We start from the raw sequence: 22,830 nt of genomic DNA, 5'->3' as shown, positions 1-22,830 counted from the left end.
AGTGTATTTCTGTTGATGAGTCCCTGGTACATTTTAAAGGGAAGCTTCAATTCCGCCAGTACCTGCCGAGTAAGAGGGCAAGGTATGGTGTGAAGATGTATAAGCTGTACAAGAGTGCATCAAGGTATACTTACAAATTTAGGATATATGAAGGAAGGACACCTGTATTCAGCCCCCAGAATCCCCCACCCCCCTACGGGGAATTAACGCCAAAATTGTGTGGGATTTGGTGCATCCACTGCTGGACCAGAGTTGCCGTAGTTAGTTTTAGTGTCAGGGAAGTCCACTTTTGTGCTTGTTTAGGTAGCAGCCTATTGCTCCCAGTTAGGGAATTTTTTTTTTTTTTGCTGTATACCAAATACATTTTATACGTATCTAAGCACAACAAATATGTCCCAACAGACATTTACTGCCGAAGAGGCATATTCATTCTTTGCCTCCAACACAGACTCGTTGGATGGTGAGACTGTTTTATTTGTCGATCTCCTCATCCAATAATGAAGAGGAGGGACCCTTAGGAGACGCCCCAGGACCACCACCACACTTGAAAACCCCTGAGAGAAGTGACCCCGCAACAATTGAAACCCCCGAGCAAAATGACCCCATCTGGACCCCCACACCAGACAATTATGAACCCCAAATCCCTGAGTACATGGGCAGCCCCGGGATGAAATTTAACACGGCAGGGCTCAGTGAGATGGACTTTTTCAAGTTATTTTTCACAGATGAGTTTATAGAGCATATGGTGTCCCAGACAAATTTATATGCCCAACAGTATATGACCAAGAACCCCACATCATTTTATGCCCAATCTCACAGGTGGACTCTTGTAGATGCAGCAGAGTTGGGAAAGTTCTGGGGACTGCTCTTGAACATGGGGCTTCTGAAAAAGCCATCCATTAGGGCCTACTGGAGCACAGACATCTTATACCACACACCGATGTATCACATGGCCATGTCCAGGATGCGTTATGAGGCAATATTTCGCTCCTTATATTATGCTGATAATGAGAAGTGCCCACCCGAGATGACCCCAGTTTTGACTGTTCATATAAACTGTGACCCCTATTAGACCATTTCAGTGCCCGATTTGCTCAAGCATACAGCCCCGAGAAGTGTATTTCTGTTGATGAGTCCCTGGTACATTTTAAAGGGAAGCTTCAATTCCGCCAGTACCTGCCGAGTAAGAGGGCAAGGTATGGTGTGAAGATGTATAAGCTGTACAAGAGTGCATCAAGGTATACTTACAAATTTAGGATATATGAAGGAAGGACACCTGTATTCAGCCCCCAGAATCCCCCACCCCCCTACGGGGAATTAACGCCAAAATTGTGTGGGATTTGGTGCATCCACTGCTGGACCAGAGTTGCCGTAGTTAGTTTTAGTGTCAGGGAAGTCCACTTTTGTGCTTGTTTAGGTAGCAGCCTATTGCTCCCAGTTAGGGAATTTTTTTTTTTTTTGCTGTATACCAAATACATTTTATACGTATCTAAGCACAACAAATATGTCCCAACAGACATTTACTGCCGAAGAGGCATATTCATTTATTTGCCTCCAACACAGACTCGTTGGATGGTGAGACTGTTTTATTTGTCGATCTCCTCATCCAATAATGAAGAGGAGGGACCCTTAGGAGACGCCCCAGGACCACCACCACACTTGAAAACCCCTGAGAGAAGTGACCCCGCAACAATTGAAACCCCCGAGCAAAATGACCCCATCTGGACCCCCACACCAGACAATTATGAACCCCAAATCCCTGAGTACATGGGCAGCCCCGGGATGAAATTTAACACGGCAGGGCTCAGTGAGATGGACTTTTTCAAGTTATTTTTCACAGATGAGTTTATAGAGCATATGGTGTCCCAGACAAATTTATATGCCCAACAGTATATGACCAAGAACCCCACATCATTTTATGCCCAATCTCACAGGTGGACTCTTGTAGATGCAGCAGAGTTGGGAAAGTTCTGGGGACTGCTCTTGAACATGGGGCTTCTGAAAAAGCCATCCATTAGGGCCTACTGGAGCACAGACATCTTATACCACACACCGATGTATCACATGGCCATGTCCAGGATGCGTTATGAGGCAATATTTCGCTCCTTATATTATGCTGATAATGAGAAGTGCCCACCCGAGATGACCCCAGTTTTGACTGTTCATATAAACTGTGACCCCTATTAGACCATTTCAGTGCCCGATTTGCTCAAGCATACAGCCCCGAGAAGTGTATTTCTGTTGATGAGTCCCTGGTACATTTTAAAGGGAAGCTTCAATTCCGCCAGTACCTGCCGAGTAAGAGGGCAAGGTATGGTGTGAAGATGTATAAGCTGTACAAGAGTGCATCAAGGTATACTTACAAATTTAGGATATATGAAGGAAGGACACCTGTATTCAGCCCCCAGAATCCCCCACCCCCCTACGGGGAATTAACGGCAAAATTGTGTGGGATTTGGTGCATCCACTGCTGGACCAGAGTAGCCACCTCTACCTGGATAATTTTTATACCAGCATCCCACTCTTCAAGTGTCTCGCTTCCAGAAGTACTGCGACATGTGGCACTGCTAGAAGAAATCTGAGAGGCCTCCCTAAGACTCTGCAGGGCAAACGCTCAGAAGGGATGAGAGCAGGGCACATTCTAGCAGCAACATATTGTGTGTCACGTTCAAGGACAAGAGAGATGCCACACCAGTACCCATGTACCAGTACAAGGTACCAGTACAGAGACCCCCAAGCCAGACTGCATCCTGGACTAGAATAAGTACATGGGAGGGGTGGACTTGTCAGATCAAGTCCTGAAGCCTTACAGCGCCATACGGAAATCGAGGGTGGGGTACAATACAATGCGTATGTGCTACATTGATGTGCAGGCCAGAGGGGAACTTTCCTGGAATTTCAAGAGGTGGTTATCAAGCACCTAATTTTTAGGGACCCAGTACTTCTGGAAGTGAGGCCACACACATCGTACCAGGGCAACACTTTCCAGTTGAAGTTCCCCAATCTGGTGGGAAGGGAAAGAGTCAAAAGAGGTGCAGAGTCTGCTATAAGAGGGGGATAGGGAAGGTCACAATATACCAATGACACGTGTCCTGAAAAACTAGGGCTCTGTATTAAAGACTGTTTTAAAATTTACCATACATCCCTTGATTTTTAATTTACCCTGATGCATTCCGCACAGCTTATCCCCCTCATCTTTACCTTCCTAGCCCTGCCGTGTGCCCAGGCAACAGATAACAGCCACAAATAGGGTATTGCCGTACCCGGGAGAACCCACATTACAATTTATGGGGTGTATGTCTCCAGTGGCACATGCTGGTCACAATATATCGGATGCTGAAATGGCATATATGTATAGAAAATTGGAAATTTCAATCTGCACAATCTGCTGCGCATTACCTGTTACACAATAACTGTGGGGTCAAAATGCTCACTACACCTCTAAATAAATGCCTTAAGAGGTGTAGTTTTTAAAATGGGGTCACTTCTCGGGGGTTTCAACTGTACTGGTACCTTAGGGGTTCTGCATACATGACTTAGCACCAGAAAAGCTCCAGTAGGCCAAATGGTGGTCCTTCCATTCTGAGCCCTCCCATGGGCCCAAACGGCAGTTTATCACCACAAATGGGGTATTTCCACACTCAGCAGAAATTGGGCAACAACATGGGGTATTTTTTTCCTTGTGAAAATACAAAATTTTGCGCAAAAATGACATCTTATTGGATAAAAATTCTGTTTTTTAAATTTCACAGCCCAATTCAAATACGTGCTGTGAAAAATTGTGGGGTCAAAATGGTCACAAGAACCATAAATTAATTCCTTGAGGAGTGTAGTTTCCAAAATGGGTCACTTCTTGTGGGTATCCATTGCTCTGATACCTCTGGGGCTCAGCAAATATGACATGGCCCCCGAAAACCAATTCAACAAAATCTGCACTCCAAAGAACACAAATCACTCCTTCCCTTCTGAAACCCTCCCATGGACCCAAACGGCAGTTTATCACAACAAATGGGGTATTGCCACACTCAGGAGAAATTGGGCAACAAAATGGGGTATTTTGTTTCTTGTGAAAGTTAGAAATATTTTCTATTTCACAGCCCAATTCAAATAGAGAAAAACTGTACGGTCAAAACAGTCACAACTACCATAAATAAATTCCTTGAGGGGTGTAGTTTTCAAACTGGGGTCACTTCAGGGGGGTTTCCATTGCTCTGATAACTCTGGGGCTCTGCAAATGCGACTTGGCACCTGAAAACCAATCCAGCAAAATTTACACTCCAAAGAACACAAAGCGCTCCTTCCCTTTTGACCTCTCCGATGGCCCCAAACAGCAGTTTATCACCACAAATAAGGTATCGCCACTCTCAGGAGAAATTGGGCAACAAAATGCAGCATTTAATTCCTTGTAAAAATATAAAATTTGGAGCAAAAATTACATCTTATCGGAAATTTTTTATTTTTTTTTATTTCGTGGCCCAACTCAAATACGTGCTGTGAGAAAACTGTGGGGTAAAAATGGTCACAACAACCATAAGTTAATTTCTTGAGGGGTGTAGTTTCCAAAATGGGGTAACTTTTGGGAGATTCCTACTTTTTTGGCACCACAACACCTCCTCAAACCTGACTTGGTACCTAAAATATATTCTAATAAAAAAAGAGGCCTCAAAACGCACTAAGTGCTTCTTTGCTTCTGAGATCTGTGTTTTTGTCCACGAGCGCACTAGAGACACATGTGGAACATTTCTAAAAATTGAAGAATCTGGACAATAAACATGTGGTAGTGTTTCTCTGGTAAAACCTTCTGTGTTACAGAAAAAAAGAATAAAACTTAATTTCTTCAAGAAAAATTAAATTTGCAAACTTTGCCACTTTGCTTTAATTCCTGTGAAACGCCTAAAGGGTAAAGAAACTTTCTGAATGCTGTTTTGAATACTTTGAGGGGTCTAGTTTTTAAAATGGGGTGTTTTATGGGGGTTTTAATACATTGGCTCGTCAAAGCCACTTCAGAACTGAACTACTACCTTAAAAAAAAGGCTTTTGAAATTCTCTTGAAAATATGCGAAATTGCTTTTTATGTTCTAAACCTCCTAGAAAAATAAAAGAATGTTCAAAAAAATTATGCCAATCTAAAGTAGACATATGGGAAATGTTAATTAGAAACTATTTTTGTGGGGCATAACCATCTGCCTTACAAACAGATACATTTAAATTCAAGAAAATGCAAATTTTTCAACATTTTCTGTACATTTTGCTTTTTTCACAAATAAACACTGAATGTATCGACCAAATTTGACCACTAACATAAAGCCCAATGTGTCACAAGAAAACAAACTCAGAATTGCTTGGATAGGTAAAAGCATTCCGAAGTTATTACCACATAAAGTGACCCATGTCAGATTTGAAAAATTGCCTCCTAAAATGAAAAAAAAAAAAAAATGACTAGGAGTTGGTCTCTTTTGTCAAGTTGCTAAAAAATGTTCCATACACTCAAACTGGATTTCCTGGATCCTGAATGGCATATCAGTCTTTTTAATATGTAGTGATATAGATTAGTATGTATGGGGTAGAGGATGTATCATTACAAGATAAGTGATAACTCTTGTGGGCACTGTAATAGAGGACATATGTATTAATTAAATTTCATGATGAAAATAGTTTTTAACATCTTGACAGAAGAGGAGGACTCAGTATATATATATATATATATATATATATATATACATATATATATATATATATATACACTACCGTTCAAAAGTTTAGGGTCACTTAGAAATGTCCTTATTTTTGCAAGAAAACACAGTTTTTTTCAATGAAGATAACATTAAATTAATCAGAAATACACTTTATACATTGTTAATGTGCTAAATGACTATTCTAGCTGCAAATGTCTGGTTTTTAATGCAATATCTACATAGGTGTACAGAGGCCCATTTCCAGCAACCATCACTCCAGTGTTCTAATGGTACATTGTGTTTGCTAACTGTGTTAGAAGGCTAATGGATGATTAGAAAACACTTGAAAACCCTTTTGCAATTATGTTAGCACCGCTGTAAACAGTTTTGCTCTTTAGAGGAGCTATAAAACAGACCTTCCTTTGAGCTAGTTGAGAATCTGGAGCATTACATTTGTGGGTTCGATTAAACTCTCAAAATGGCTAGAAAAAGAGAGCGTTCATGTGAAACTCGACAGTCTATTCTTGTTCTTAGAAATGAAGGCTATTCCATGCGAGAAATTGCCAAGAAACTGAATATTTCCTACAACGGTGTATACTACTCCCTTCAGAGGACAGCACAAACAGGCTCTAACCAGAGTAGAAAGAGAAGTGGGAGGCCCCGCTGCACAACTGATCAACAAGACAAGTACATTAGAGTCTCTAGTTTGAGAAATAGACGCCTCACAGGTCCTCAACTGGCAGCTTCATTAAATAGTACCCGCAAAACGCCAGTGTCAACGTCTACAGTGAAGAGGCGACTCCGGGATGCTGGCCTTCAGGGCAGAGTGGCAAAGAACAAGCCAGATCTGAGACTGGCTGATAAAAGGAAAAGATTAATATGGGCAAAAGCACACAGACATTGGACAGAGGAAGATTGGAAAAAAAGTGTTATGGACAGACGAATCAAAGTTTCAGGTGTTTGGATCACACAGAAGAACATTTGTGAGACGCAGAACAACTGAAAAGATGCTGGAAGAGTGCCTGACGCCATCTGTCAAGCATGGTGGAGGTAATGTGATGGTCTGGGGTTGCTTTGGTGCTGGTAAAGTGGGAGATTTGTACAAGGTAAAAATAATTTTGAATAATGAAGGCTATCACTCCATTTTGCAACGCCATGTCATACCCTGTGGACAGCGCTTGATTGGAGCCAATTTCATCCTACAACAGGACAATGACCCAAAGCACACCTCCAAATTATGCAAGAACTATTTAGGGAAGGAGCAGGCAGCTGGTATTCTATCTGTAATGGAGTGGCCAGCGCAGTCACCTTATCTCAACCCCATAGAGCTGTTGTGGGAGCAGCTTGACCGTATGGTACGCAAGAAGTGCCCATCAAGCCAATCCAACTTGTGGGAGGGGCTTCTGGAAGCATGGGGTGAAATTTCTCCCGATTACCTCAGCAAATTAACAGCTAGAATGCCAAAGGTCTGCAATGCTGTAATTGCTGCAAATGGAGCATTCTTTGACGAAAGCAAAGTTTGAAGGAGAAAATTATTATTTCAAATAAAAATCATTATTTCTAACCTTGTCAATGTCTTGACTATATTTTCTAGTCATTTTGCAACTCATTTGATAAATATAAGTGTCAGTTTTCATGGAAAGCACAAAATTGTCTGGGTGACCCCAAACTTTGGAACGGTAGTGTATGTATGTATATGTATATATATATATATATATATATATATATATATATATATATAAAAATAAATATATAGGCTTATGCACATGGCTGTATTACAGATCCATACAAGCTTTGAGTTATATGGAGCAGTAATATGGCACCAATAGAAATCCGTGGGGCCATACTGTACCTCCACATGCCTCTGATTTTATAAGTTGTCAGACTGAAGTTTTTTTCATTTGGACTCATATACAGAACTTGACAAAAAAAAAATCATGCCTTTTTCCTTTGGATGTTGTATTACAGATGTATTCTCCCCTAGAAGTATTGCTTCTAGGGGAGACACGAGCATAGCTATAGGGGTGCTGAGGTAGTAGTCGCACCTGAGCCCTGGTGCTTAAGGGGGCAAATAGGCTCCTCTGCCACATAAGAAGCCAGCAGTATTATTATCAATGGCACATGGTAAGTAGGGAGCCCTGAGATTTTGCAGTGGGTCCCACAGGATAATACCTCCATAACATGGTGCTTTATGGAGGCAATATATGGAGTGGCTATGGCTTCATAGTGTCGTAATGTAGGGGTACTATGTGTTGTCGAAGGGTCTATTACTGTTTTGATATGTGTACTGCTATTGAACCGATACTGTACTTTTTAACCCTATGAGTGTGATCCATTACAATACAGACGCGGTTTGGAATGCATATAAATTCTATACCTTTTTGTCTGTTAAACACACACACCCTCATCCTTTTAAGGAATATATTTATTTTCCCATAACCAAAATAACTTTCCTTCACCAATCTACTGTTTCTATTGTGTGTGCAACAAAAGGCCACAACTACGCATTGCTTTCAGCTGCTTGCGGTATGAGGCTTTTATGCATAGGACTGCATAATAATAGTAATAATAATAATAATGATAATATCCTACAATGCCATGTTGTTTTATATAACATATTCCGTTTTCTGTTCTCATGGGTGCATTGTAAGGCTATGTGAAGGTGAGTCCTGGGTAAACACAGACGGCATCTGATAAGGACCTTGTGATGCTTCTGTGGAATCTGCACTGTCATATTTGCTCACATCTTGCCTGGCATGGGATTGTCCTGTGTCTGTCACTTTTCAGAGTGAAATGTTTCCTATGTTTGCTTGTTTGTGGTTCCCAGCTGTTCAGCAGTGATAATGATTTCTTCCTCACATTATATGTGACTGAGCTGTAAATACAGTGCAGCAGTAGTGGCAAATAAGATTTTAGGTGAGATAGTCAAACAATTGCTTAGTGTTCCAATATACTTGTCCTTTAAGGGGGCAAAGAGAATGTGCTAAGGGATCTTTACACGCTAGTTAAAAAAAATAGTTAAAAAAGCGTTTATAAAGGTCATATATTATCGTACATCTATCTATCTATCTATCTATCTATCTATCTATCTATCTATCTATCTATCTATCTATCTATCTATCTATCTATCTGTCTGTCTGTCTGTCTGTCTGTCTGTCTATCTATCTATCTATCTATCTATCTATCTATCTATCTATCTATCTATCTATCTCATATCTATCTATCTATCTAACTATCATCTATCTATCTATCTATCTATCTATCTATCTATCTATCTATCTATCTATCTATCTATCTATCTATCTATCTATCTATCTATCTATCTATCTATCTAAGAATGAAGGGAAAGGTGATTGTGCATGTGCTTAGCTCTTTCCATTCACTTCTATGGGAGTTACGGAAACTGCCGAGCAAGTGTTCTTTCGTAGAACAGCTTATATGTGTGAAGTTCATAAAATATCATATCATTACTTACAATCTTTGTGTATATATCTAGATTTTATAATCAACTACAGCTAGTAACACACAATGATGCAAACTATTATTCAATCAACAAATAGATAAATAATAACACCATTAATAATAAAACAATACTCTCACAATGATCCCCTGTGCAGGTTACTTCTCGCTTTTTGTTCCTGTAAGTATTTTTACATTGTTTTTAAACTTTTGTGGTTTAGGTTCTGTGTTGTCACTTCCATTTACAAACAGAAGCCACGATGCAGTGTCAGGTCCATTGCACGACCGATACCAGTGGTACCCGACGGACCACATTAACTTATAATGGGGTCTATAGCGTTGCATTGAGGTGTCCGTCGTTTTGACTGGAACAATAGCGTTATTTTAAGTAAATTCATTTGGAGACTCCTAGCCAAAGTTACTACTGAGCTGATGACATCCATTCAGTCAGTGCTGACAAAATTGACAACAGTCATAAAATTGGTTCACACATTTTCCAAGATTTCAGTTATATTTGCATAGTGGCAAAATGTCTCACAGTGCTGAATTGCACATGTGTTTCTTGGTTTCCACAGTGACAGGACTATTTTTGGGTTAGCATTATATTGAATACAACTGGTATAGTATAACAATTTAATTTGCTGTCTCCAAAAAGTAGTTATTAGTGAACAATCTTGCAAGCCCCAATGGGGACAGGGAAACATATGAGAATCTATGTACAGCATTGCAGAACGTGTTGGTACTACAATATATACATTTAAAAAAAATAATAATATATGTTATAGTACAACTTACAATACTAACTACAACACAATATTAATGGAAGTAAGGCTTATAGTGTCATAATTTGTATAATATCTGGATATATTATAATTAAAGATGAGCAAATCTTAGAAAATGTGCCTGTCGGCAAAGCAGCACCAAGGAAATTTTTTTTTTTTTTACTAATGAGCTGTATTTGCTACATATAAGATTATGTAGTCAGAAACACCAATCCTTAGGGTATGTTCACACGTAGTCAACCAAAACGTCTGAAAATCCAGAGCTGTTTTCAAGGGAAAACAGACCCTGCTTTTCAGACGTTTTTTACCAACTCGCATTTTTACCAACTCATTTTTTTACCAACTCGTTTTTGGAGCTGTTTTCATTGGAGTCTATGAGAAAACAGCTCCAAAAACGTCTGAAAGAAGTGTCCTGCACTTCTTTTGACGAGGCTGTATTTTTACGAGTCGTCGTTTGACAGCTGTCAAACGACGACGCGTAAATAACAGGTCGTCTGCACAATACGTCGGCAAACCCATTCAAATGAATGGGCAGATGTTTGCCGACGTATTGTAGCCATATTTTCAGACGTAAAACGAGGCATAATACGCCTCGTATACGTCTGAAATTTGGCCGTGTGAACATACCCTAATTCTAACATTTCAGCCACCATTGACAGCATATACAGCTCCTACTACAGCATTGTCAAAAGATTTGCTCATCTCTTATTATAATAATATTATAACATCAATTAATAGAAATAGTAACACATTAATAATTAAATATTAATGGTAATAATAATTATTTGAATTATTTAAAAAAATAATGAAAATAATAGTAATAATTAATTATTATAATTATTATTATTTTTTAGTAATATTTTAGTCACTGCAATTGATTTTCCCAAAAATGACCAAGTTTTGTAAAAATTCTGTAGCCTCTACTGAGGTAAATTAAATATCTATTAATTGCCTAATAAAATTTTAGCTCTCTTGATTCATTTTATGATTAAGCATGGAACATATGTAACTAACTATATATGTACTGATTAGTTCATTGCTGGGTCACAGGCATATTTCAGATATTCAGAAGAACCTAAACATTATACCATGAAATAGTCTAAGCGTACACATAGATTTCTCACCATCAGACTGATCTTACAGATTTTGAAATTGGTCGGCCATGTACACACACAGATATTTTGGTAAGATAGACTCTCGCATATATTTTGGTAAGATAGACTCTCACAGATATTTTGGTAAGATAGACTCTCACAGATATTTTGGTAAGATAGACTCTCACAGATATTTTGGTAAGATAGACTCTCACAGATATTTTGGTAAGATAGACTCTCACAGATATTTTGGTAAGATAGACTCTCACAGATATTTTGGTAAGATAGACTCTCACAGATATTTTGGTAAGATAGACTCTCAGATATTTTAGTAAGATAGACTCTCAGATATTTTGGTAAGATAGACTCTCACAGATACTTTGGTATGATAGACTCTCAGATATTTTGGTAACATAGACTCACAGATATTTTGGTAAGATAGACTCTCACAGATATTTTGGTAAGATAGACTCTCACAGATATTTTGGTAAGATAGACTCTCACAGATATTTTGGTAAGATAGAGTCTCACAGATATTTTGGTAAGATACTGTAGAATCGATTTTTGTCTTCCTCACCTATTACAATCTTCCTACATTAAAACTGTCCTCTTTCCTAAAATGATGTTGCCTTTCAGATACCTTTCAAATACTGTTTTCTGGCAGATGGGATTTCAATCAGATCAATTAACCATTTAAACACATCAACTTAGATTGATATTGGTCAGGTTGGGTAGAAATTGGACAGATATTTAAACCTTTATTGGGTTATTGAACTGGTGGAGACACCATTCACCTGCTTGAATGAAAAATGTCAAAACACATTATACCGATAGTAGTTAATGGGCCAAAATTTGATGTGGTTGAATTCAATGTAGTATTTGTTAAAATGATTTAGAATAAAACATATCCCTGACATACTGTATGAGACTTTTTAATGGGAGATTTATTAGGTTGTAGACAGAAGATTTAATAGATTAATATCATAGGATCTCACCTATACCTAGGGAAAACTGATGAGGGGAATGCACACTTTCCAGAGCAGACATGATCAAGATATGGACCTGATGATACTACCAGTTAGTTCCATATCTGTACAAATGAAAGAGACAACATTATTTTCTGTCTCTTTGTCCTAAAGGAGATATTGGGATAATCTACAGTTTCATGTCTTCTGGCCGCCGTAAAGCACTGAGAGAGTTAAGCGTGATGCTGCTGCTGATAATTGCTGTGTTTCTCATGCAGTTCTGTTTACCACAGAGAATGGCTAGGATTCATGGGCTAGCTCATCTATTTGTTTCCCAGGAGTGTCCTCCTCACCAGGTACAAATGACTTGTTGTTCCCCTGTCCCGTCTGCCTCCCTGGTGACGGACAGACGAGAACTGTTCCCTGTGCTCTGCGACGTTAATGCGATCTGGGTCGAGTTGGTGGCAGGGTGGTGGGATATGTGAGAGGAGAAAAGGGAGGTGAGCACATTTAAAGCTTAGAATTTAGACTTCATAAAGTAAAGACACACATGTCGTTAATTATATATCAATAATGTATATGTCTAGTAATACCTACAGATAATGATAGTACTAATGATAATAGAGCGAACACTGGTAATGATGACGATACAGGGATTTAATAATAAATAACAATAATAATCCAAAAACAGCAATTCTCAATCACTTGGAATCATATACAATAATTTTTCACACAACTGAACACCCCACAATATAACTTTCTAAAGTGTAAAGGTTTATGATATGATACTCCATATTTCATGTAGTGTAACACCTATTACATAATGACACTAGTTGGGAAACATAAGGTTGTTCCTACCTTTGAGTGTTAAAGCTGAACAGCCAAGTTTTTTTTAAATTTTTTTCAATAGCTAAAGATTATCACAAATGAAGAATTTTAGTTTCAGTGGAACATTGCATCTTTATCATCATCATTATCGGCTCAGCGCTTATCTACTACTAGAGCCCATTTTATATGTTATATATGTCTGACTTCATCTCCTGCAAGCTTGTTCCAGGCTTCTACTACTTCAGTCACATACCACGTGCTCATCTTTTGTCTAAGCTTTCCATTCACTAGAGTCAGTAAATAGTTGGGGAGCCACTTGTTGACCAGCTTTGATTTACAGGGTACCAATATTTATCTAACACATACTGGATATCTGAATTTGACTTTGCATTTTCATGCTAATGAACTACTTTAGCGGACACCTCCACCACTAACAGAGTATCAGTTTCATCTCCCACAGGATGAAAAACTAGTCCCTGTGACTACTGAACTGGATTGAAAATCTAGCTAGATGCTGACAGGTAAATGCACTAATTTTCTTCTATGGCCGGTTTTGCCTCGCAGGCTAAGCCTGCTTCTAACAACTATGTGAATAGGCTTCTGTAACCCGTCCAAAAGATGATGTCAACTGCTACAAGGCCTGAGCTGGCAAGGCAGGTAACTGGTTCCCTGCGGATAAGGTTTCAGGCAGCTTTTCAATGAGATGGTTATTTTAAATGAAAGTCTCAATGGAAACCAAAGTGCATATCATTTGTCTATAAAGATGCAAATTGAACATTTTTGATAGATTATCTGTTTTCAGAATTTGTTCTTCCTGTCACAAAGCAGAAGGAAAGAAATATTGTAGGAATTGATGAGGTAATTATTTTACAAACGATGACATCAATACTAGATCTGTTTGTTGTCACTGCGCTTGATGAACACAAGACGAAGTTAAACAAATACACAAACAAAGCTGTGTGATCCTGGAGCTGAAGGCTAGAGGGTTCTCCAGGCGTCATATTGACATTTCATCCTTGAAATAATGTTTTACTGAAAATAATTTAAACAAAATGATAAACATGTTACATGACTAATAAGAGATGAAAGTCTTGTGACGTAGCAATACTGTACTTGGTCATACTTCATGTAACCACTTTAAAAGTTCACTAAAATCCCATTAAACTGGACCCCTGAAATGCCCAAAACTTTCCATAAAACTTCTATATGTGGTGCCTTAAAGTATAAGTATAATTGTCTTCTCCAGCCTGATTTGACTTTGGACATGAAGAGACACAAGGAGCATGCAGCCGGTGGTGCCCATGACTGATTATTTCAAATAAGACCTGTGCATGAGGCTTTTCAGGCATCATATGATTACCTCAGCAACTGTAGTGCCCAGCGTGCTCCCTGCATCGCTCCACTATCGATGCCATATTGAGTGGGAGAATGGAATTATAGTGACACTTCAAAGCAGATTTTAGGGACTGTGACTGAGGACATATCTGTGTTGTTTAGATTGCCTATGTATGCAGCGCTCAGGATGAGCATTATTCAATCATCACAGAGCCGCCCTGCAGGGGAAGGTCAAATTCCCTGCAGTGTTCCTCCTGATCTAAAATCATGTTTCACTTTAATGTACTAAGTAACCTTATCTATACCAACGTCATCGACTTATTTTAAGAAACTGTTTGCAAAACAATAAAATGACTAATACAGTCATAACTACTAGACAGTATTTTAAATATGCATTCCGAGAGACCACCCTAGTTTGAAACCACAGATGCAGCAAGAGGGGGTAACCCCCAAAGCCTTTCCCCCTTGACAACCTTCGGTGGCATGGGTCTGTGACCCAAATCCCAGGCTGTGCATCCTCAAACCATTAAGAGCTTTCCAACACTTAGAATGGGGAGGAACAGTGCCATGTTAAGGTAAAGGGAATAGGTATGCTAAACACTGTTAAAGGGGCATGTGTTTGGCACTGCTAGGATGGCATGTGGCTGGTGGAAAATGGCTGGCACTGTTTGCTCAGTTAAGGGGGCATGTGGATGGTACTGTTATGGTGCTAATGGCTGGCACTTGTATGGAGCATTTGCACTCTGGTTGGCTCTATAGGAGGCTGTTATAAGGGTTCTGTCAGTGATATGAAAGTATACGTGTGCATGTTTGCTTCCCTATGTGTGTGCTTGAGTGTTCGCGCACGCATGTGTGTCAGAGCTCCTCAATCACCTCTGACAAAATCCTGCAGACATTCTTGCTGGATATAGTGAAGAAAGTGATCTAATATAGTGGAGATCATATATAAAAACTATTGGTACTGCAAACTGACAGAGGAGTTGTCTAGAAAATAAAAGAGAAACTTTTCAGAAGTGTGGCTAAGGTTTCCAGTAGTTATGGATTATATGTTAAGATTCTGTTCTACATGCTATATATATCTATCTATCTATCTATCTATCTATCTATCTATCTATCTATCTATCTATCTATCTATCTATCTATCTATCTATCTATCTATCTATCTATCTATCTATCTATCTATATACATATATATGTATGTATATATATATATATATATATATATATATATATATATATATATATATATATATATATATATGCTGTACTGTACATCAGGAACACATTAAAACATTTTATTCTGCCTTCCTCTACTTGAAATGTACAGTATATGTTTTATGTGCAAGGTCAACTGGGGAACATTGTGTACTCCTAATAAATTAAATTTATTTAGGTACAAATTAATTCCCAGAATTGAACACAATATTTCCTATAACACTGCTAAAATAAAACATTACATAAGAGAAAATAAAACAATTTCAATGTGCAAAATGATCCTTTTTGAAGTACAAAAGAGAAATGTTTGGATACAGCACAAGCAGCAATTGTTGATTTTCCTGGGACTGGACATATTTCATATAATAGCACTAAAGTGTGACGCTCTTGAAACAAGGGAGCACACATGTAAGCGCTGATGTTGGGACTTTTACACTAGAGGGCACTACCATGTCATGCCCAGAAGGTGGCAGTGACCTATGAGCTGTGTACTGAACTTAGCTAACTATACTCATTAACTATATGTGCGATTTTTAGAGATGGTAAAAGGCACACAAATAATACACGGTGTGCTTTGCACAATTATAAGGGTCTGACAGTATATTGAGGACGACTGTTGTCAATAATCCGCTCCAAATATTTTATATTATTATTTGTTTTTTACTTCCCTTTACATTTATACCAAGAGTAGAGATGATGTTACATACGCTTTCACTAGTTCCTAATAATATCTACTAAATGCCATGTACTAGTTTTCCATTGAGAAGCAAATAACAAAAGAGCTCAATGCCCTTATGACTTTGTAAATGGACCTGAGAGGTGCCCTGCTACAGTATTGTATTTTTAGATGCCAGCCTGCAGTGGCATAATGGCTTTGAAAATGCAGATTGTGCTCTATACAAATGAGTTATCAAAGCTGAAAACACTCCATGTACAATACATATAACATTACTGTAAGACTATTCAGCTCAAGGATATTTGTATGCTTTGGTAATAACACATTGCAATGTTTTAATAAGAGCAAATTTGAAACAAATATTTCGAGTGAATATTCGTAATCCACAACTGAGCAGATTTGCTTTGATTAGTCAGCCGATTGAAAGCTAAATCCTGATTGGTTGCCATGGGCTATAATACAAGTAGTTATTTCCTTTTCACCTTTATTTTAAGCTTATACTTTTTTTTAAAGGCAACAAGCTGATATTAAATGTTCACAGGAATTTCAATCAGCATGAATAGTACATACGCCGTACAAGTGCAATGCAATAATATCTTTCCATTTTCAAACCTATTCAGCCATTGACCTGACAAACTAATTGGAAAATGTTTACTACATTAAACCAAACTGCGGTAGTACTGGATAAAAATATCCGCAGTTCATCCGTAATTGCAGATTATTATGGTTGAAAACTACGTTTGTGTGCATGGGGCCTTACTAGGGTGTTGAGGTTCGGAAAGTAAACTTTCCAAAGACTGCATTCAACGGCATACACAAAATTGGATACCGGTTACCAAAACGAAACACTGAGAAGGGAATAAATGTGGGGATATGCTGTCCATAAAAATTCAAGTTCTGTTAGGAAATACAGCAAAATAAAAGGCCAATCCTCTAACTGGCGCGCACACTCGCTCTATTACACACTGAGCTCGTCCTTGGTAACCTCCACAAATAACAACCCAAAGGATGCTATTCGCCGGATGTCACGAGCACATTAGATCTAGTGAAATACGCTTTGGGGGAGGGGCGTAAATACTAAGTGCATAAATGAACACATAAGTAAGGTTGAAAATGTTATCGTAAAGATCCTTTACATTTATGAGACATTTCAAATCAATGTAAAAAAATAAATAGAAAAACAAACTTGTGATGTCACCAAAATACTTGTGTGATTGTGTTTTCTTTATAAGGGAAGTTTTTGTACTTTGTGTGCTATGTATGGTTGGTGGGATGTTTTGTGGAGGAAAGGTCTGAACCCTTTTGAACTTCAGGATGGTGGCAGATGTAACAGCGAAACGAGATGATGCCTAATTGAATGTATTGTTATTTTTGTAAGGGTAAGCAAAGATTTAAAGCCATGTGAAATGCCCTTTTTTAACAGCAAATTCACACAGGTGGCATTGTCCCCTTTTTAATAGCCTCATAATGATGTGCTTGTAAACCACTGCAGTAAGGCCAGGTTTATACAGTGCAGTTTTGGCGCTCTGTGTGAACATGGCCTTATAGTGATAAGGATGGTATGGGGCAGTAGAATCACTTACTTATCTAATCATGCCATACTGGTAGTAGATATGAACATGACATCACTGTTAAGGTTGCATGTAGAGCTGATGCTGCACCGACACTACATACAAATATGATGCCAAACATATGCCACACATCTTACCAACCAATCCATTTTTCTCATAAAAACAATGCTTTAAGGTGTAAATCCTTCTTTCCAGCTATATGCATTGGTTTATAATTAGCAATTTGCTAGTATAATGCCATGAATGGAGCTCCTGCCTTCAGCTACCAGTGGCTTCCAAAATCACTGACCATTGTGACCTGTAAATTTATGGTCCATGAAGTCACACTACAGACTACACATTACAGCAGAAACTGCTGAATTTTAAAAAGGATAAATAATTAAGGAAGTATATCCATATTTGAAAGCAGGGCCGCCATCAGGGGGGTATTAGGGGTAGTGGTGTGAGGGGCCCGGCCAAAACTAATTGAAAGGGGGGCCCGGCAACTGCCTCGACATTCTTTTGGTAGGAAAAAACGGGCCCCTGCAATGGGGCCCGTTTTTTTCACCATAAGAATGTCGTGAGCTGCTGCTGCTGCTGCTGCTGCGGGCCCCCTCCCCTCGTCATGGGGGGCCGTCAAACCGTCCGCCCGATCGCGCGCACCCGATCGCGCGCACAATGAAACTGCCGCGCGTGCGCACTCGCGAGCGCATCCACGAACGCCCGCACTGGAGACCGCCCGCGCGCGCACCCGCGATCGACCGCGCGCGCACCCGCAAACGAAGCGCGCGCACCCGCGACCGGCCGCGCGCGCACCCGCGAACGAAGCGCGCGCAGCCGCGGACACACATGGACAAAACTTACCTGGAGCCTGGCTGGAGGTGAAGGACTGGACGTCTGGACCGAAGACCTCCCCTGGAAGACATCGCCGGAAGAGGACTGGAGTGGGAGCAGCTCTTCTGACACACAGTGAGTAAATTATCTCAAAGTGTTGTTTATGTATGGCCCTGTTTACACAGTATTTTGCAGGCAAAAAAAAATCTGCCTCAAAATTCCTTAAAGAATTTTGAGGCAGATTTTGCCCTGCCCACACTATCTTGCTGCGTTTTTTTGCTGCGTTTTTTGCTCGCGGCGATTGAGGACAGCAGACAAAAAACGCAGCGAAAAATGCATTTTCTGCCTCCCATTGATTTAGATGGGAGGTCAGAGGCAGAACCGCGGCAAGAAAGGACGTGCTGCTTTTTCTTTTTTCCGCGACTGGCTCCCATTGATTTCAGATTAAATCAATGGGAGGCGGTTTTGGAAGTTGTTTGGTGCTGATTCTGACGCAGTGTCCGAGTCAATATCAAGGCCCAAAAACTCTGTGAACTGGGCCTTATAGTTAGGGCTTATTCAGACGAACGTGTAATACGTCCGTGCAACGTGCGTGATTTTCACGCGCCTCGCACGGACCTATGTTACTCTATGGTGCCGTGCGGACTGTCAGTGATTTTCACGCAGCGTGTGTCCGCTGCGTAAAACTCACGACATGTCCTATATTGGTGCATTGTTCGCGCATCACGCACCCATTGAAGTCAATGGGTGTGTGAAAATCACTCCCAGCACTGCCGCAGCCGTATAAACTATGAATGAAATTAGAAAAGCACCGCGTGCTACAAACATACAAACAGAGTGTCATAATGATGGCGGCTGCGCGAAAATCACGCAGCCACGCATCATACGCTGCTGACACACGGAGCTGTTATGGACCTTTTGCATGCGCAAAACGCCACGTTTTTTGCGCGTGCAAAAAGCACATGCTTGTGTAAATCCGGCCTTAGGGTAGGAACACACTAGACATGAACACTGCGGATTTTATGCAACACATTTTATTGTGGATAATCCGCAGCGTATCACAGTCGCAGCAGAGTGGATGAGATATGAACAAATCTCATCCACACGCTGCAAAAATAATGGACCTGTAGTTGTGGCTTTGGCTTTTTAAGCTGCAGCGTGTCAATGTATTCTGTGGAATCGCCGCTCCTCTGTTGCGGAAATGCTGCGGTTCTGCCGCAAAAATCACACAAGAGAAGAAAAAAAAGGTACTTTTTTAAATTGATAAAGTTTAGACTTACCCCGGCCGTAGTCCTGGTGACGCGATCCTCTATTCTTAGCGCAGCCCGGCCTCCTGTCATGACGTTTCATCCCATGTGACTGCTGCAGCGGTCACATGGTCTACAGCGTCATCCCAGGAGGCGGGGCTACGTTCAGAAGAGAGAGATGCGGCACCAGGACTACGGCCGGGGCAAGTCTAAACTTTTTTTTCCCTGCAGGATTCCCGCAGCGGACACGCCTCACGAAACCTGCGCCGCTATTTGGTGCGGTTTTGCTGGCGGAATTCCCTGCGGCTCCCGGGATAAGCGGTGTAGTTTTACTCAGCATATCCGCCTAGTGTGTCCCTTATGATGTCGCTCCTGGAGCTGCTGCCGCTCTCTAAATAGGAAGTTGGTTCAGTAGAATTTGGAATTATTTTTTTTTGTGAACCAGCTTAAAAAAATACAAAACTTTTGTGTTAGGGCCTGTTCACATCACTGTTCGCTTCCGCTCCGGGGTTCCGTCTGAGGTTTCTGTCGGGTGAACCCCGCAACGGAAAGTGAAAGTGATAGCACAGCTTCCGTTTCCATCACCATTAGCGCAGTCGACTGCGCTATTAATTCCGTCCGAAAACCAGCCGGAATGGTGACGAACGGAAACCATTAGCGATGTTTCCGTCACCATTGAGATCAATGGTGACTGAAACGGAAGCTGTGCTGTCACTTTCACTTTCCGTTGCGGGGTTCACCCGACAGAAACCTCAGACGGAACCCCGGAGCGGTGGTTCGTCACCATTCCGGCTGGTTTTCGGACGGAATTAATAGCGCAGTCGACTGCGCTAATGGTGATGGAAACGGAAGCTGTGCTATCACTTTCACTTTCCGTTGCGGGGTTCACCCGACAGAAACCTCAGAAGGAACCCCGGAGCGGAAGTGAACGGTGATGTGAACAGGCCCTAACACAAAAGTTTTGTATTTTTTTAAGCTGGTTCACAAAAAAAAATAATTCCAAATTCTACTGGACCAACTGCCTATTTAGAGACCGGCAGCAGCTCCAGGAGCGACATCATAAGGGACACACTAGGCGGATATGCTGAGTAAAACTACACAGCTTATCCCGGGAGCCGCAGGGAATTCCGCCAGAAAAACCGCACCAAATAGTGGCGCAGGTTTCGTGAGGCGTGTCCGCTGCGGGAATCCTGCAGGGAAAAAAAAGTTTAGACTTACCCCGGCCGTAGTTTAAGTGACGCATCTCTCTCTTCTGAACGTAGCCCCGCCTCCTGGGATGACGCTGTAGACCATGTGACCGCTGCAGCAGTCACATGGGATGAAACGTCATGACAGGAGGCGGGGCTGCGCTAAGAATAGAGGATCGCGTCACCAGGACTACGGCCGGGGCAAGTCTAAACTTTTTTATAAATTTAAAAAAGTGGCTTTTTTTTTTTTTCTCATTTGTGATTTTTGCGGCAGAACCGCAGCATTTCTGCAACAGAGGAGCGGCGATTCCACAGAATACATTGACATGCGACTTAAAAAGCCAAAAAGTCACACGGCAGGTCCATTATTTTTGCAGCGTGTGGATGAGATTTGTTCATATCTCACCCACTCTGCTGCGACTGTTATACGCTGCGGATTTTCCACAATAAAATGTGTTGCATAAAATCCGCAGTGTTCATGCCTAGTGTGTTCCTACCCTAAGGCCGGATTTACACAAGCGTGTGCTTTTTGCGCGCGCAAAAACGTGGCGTTTTGCGCTTGCAAAAGGTCCATAACAGCTCCGTGTGTCAGCAGCGTATGATGCGCGGCTGCGTGATTTTCGCGCAGCCGCCATCATTATGACACTCTGTTTGTATGTTTGTAGCACGTGGTGCTTTTCTGTTTTCATTCATAGTTTATACGGCTGCGGAAGTGCTGGGCGTGATTTTCACCCACCCATTGACTTCAATGGGTGCGTGATGCGCGAACAATGCACAAATATCGGACATGTCGTGAGTTTTACGCAGCGGACTCGAGCTGCGTGAAAATCACTGACAGTCTGCACGGCCCCATAGACTAACATAGGTCCGTGCGAGGCGCGTGAAAATCACACACGTTTCACGGACGTATTACACGTTCGTCTGCATAAGCCCTAACAATAAGGCCCAGTTCGCAGAGTTTTTGGCCCTTGATATTGACTCGGACACTGCGTCAGAATCAGCACCAAAGAACTTCCAAAACCGCCTCCCATTGATTTAATCTGAAATCAATGGGAGCCAGTCGCGGAAAAAAGAAAAAGCAGCACGTCCTTTCTTGCCGCGGTTCTGCCTCTGACCTCCCATCTAAATCAATGGGAGGCAGAAAATGCATTTTTCGCTGCGTTTTCTGTCTGCTGTCCTCAATCGCCGCAGGCAAAAAACGCGGCAAGATAGTGTGGGCAGGTCAAAATCTGCCTCAAAATTCGGTGCGCGCTTCCAGGCGGTCGCCGGTGCGCATGCGCGGGAGTTTGCGTGGTGCGCGTGATCGGTCGCACGGGCGGCGGTGTTTGACGGCCCCCATGCTACCCAGGGCCGCCATCAGGGGGGGTATTAGGGGTACTGATGTGAGAAGCCCGGCCAAACCTAATTGAAAGGGGGGCCCGCAGCTCATGACATTCTTTTGGTGAAAAAAACGGGCCCCATTGCAGGGGCCTGTTTTTTTTCTACCAAAGGCAAGTCGCGGCAGTTTGCCGGGCCCCCCTTTCAATTAGGTTTGGCCGGGCCTCTCACATCAGTACCCCTAATACCCCCCCTGATGGCGGCCCTGGGTACCATGATATAGTACTGGACGGAGTACCGTTAACAGGCGGTGCCACGGTAGGGGGGCCCAGAAAATGTAGCTGTAGGGGGCCCTGAAATTCCTGATGGCGGCCCTGTTTGAAAGGACACATGTTATAAGATTTGTAACACTACTAAAAGCAGAGGTGCAGACATAGTGTAAAATGTAGTAGCCTAGATTTAACAGAGTACTCTGGTTTCAGCATCTAAAGGTTATTTTTGTTAAATGAAAGTGTATACAATTTTCTAATATGCTTTCTGCATAAATACCTCAAGATTTTCGAGATCACTGCTTGCAGTCACTCAATATGACCCTTCAGTGTTTACCTCCAGTGAATGCAAATCTGTCCAGGACATGTGATGGACACGCAGGTTCTCAGTTCATTA

This window comes from Rhinoderma darwinii, chromosome 4, assembly GCF_050947455.1.
Source record: "Rhinoderma darwinii isolate aRhiDar2 chromosome 4, aRhiDar2.hap1, whole genome shotgun sequence".
Classification (NCBI taxonomy): Eukaryota; Metazoa; Chordata; class Amphibia; order Anura; family Rhinodermatidae; genus Rhinoderma; species Rhinoderma darwinii.
This window is presented reverse-complemented; position numbering follows the sequence as displayed.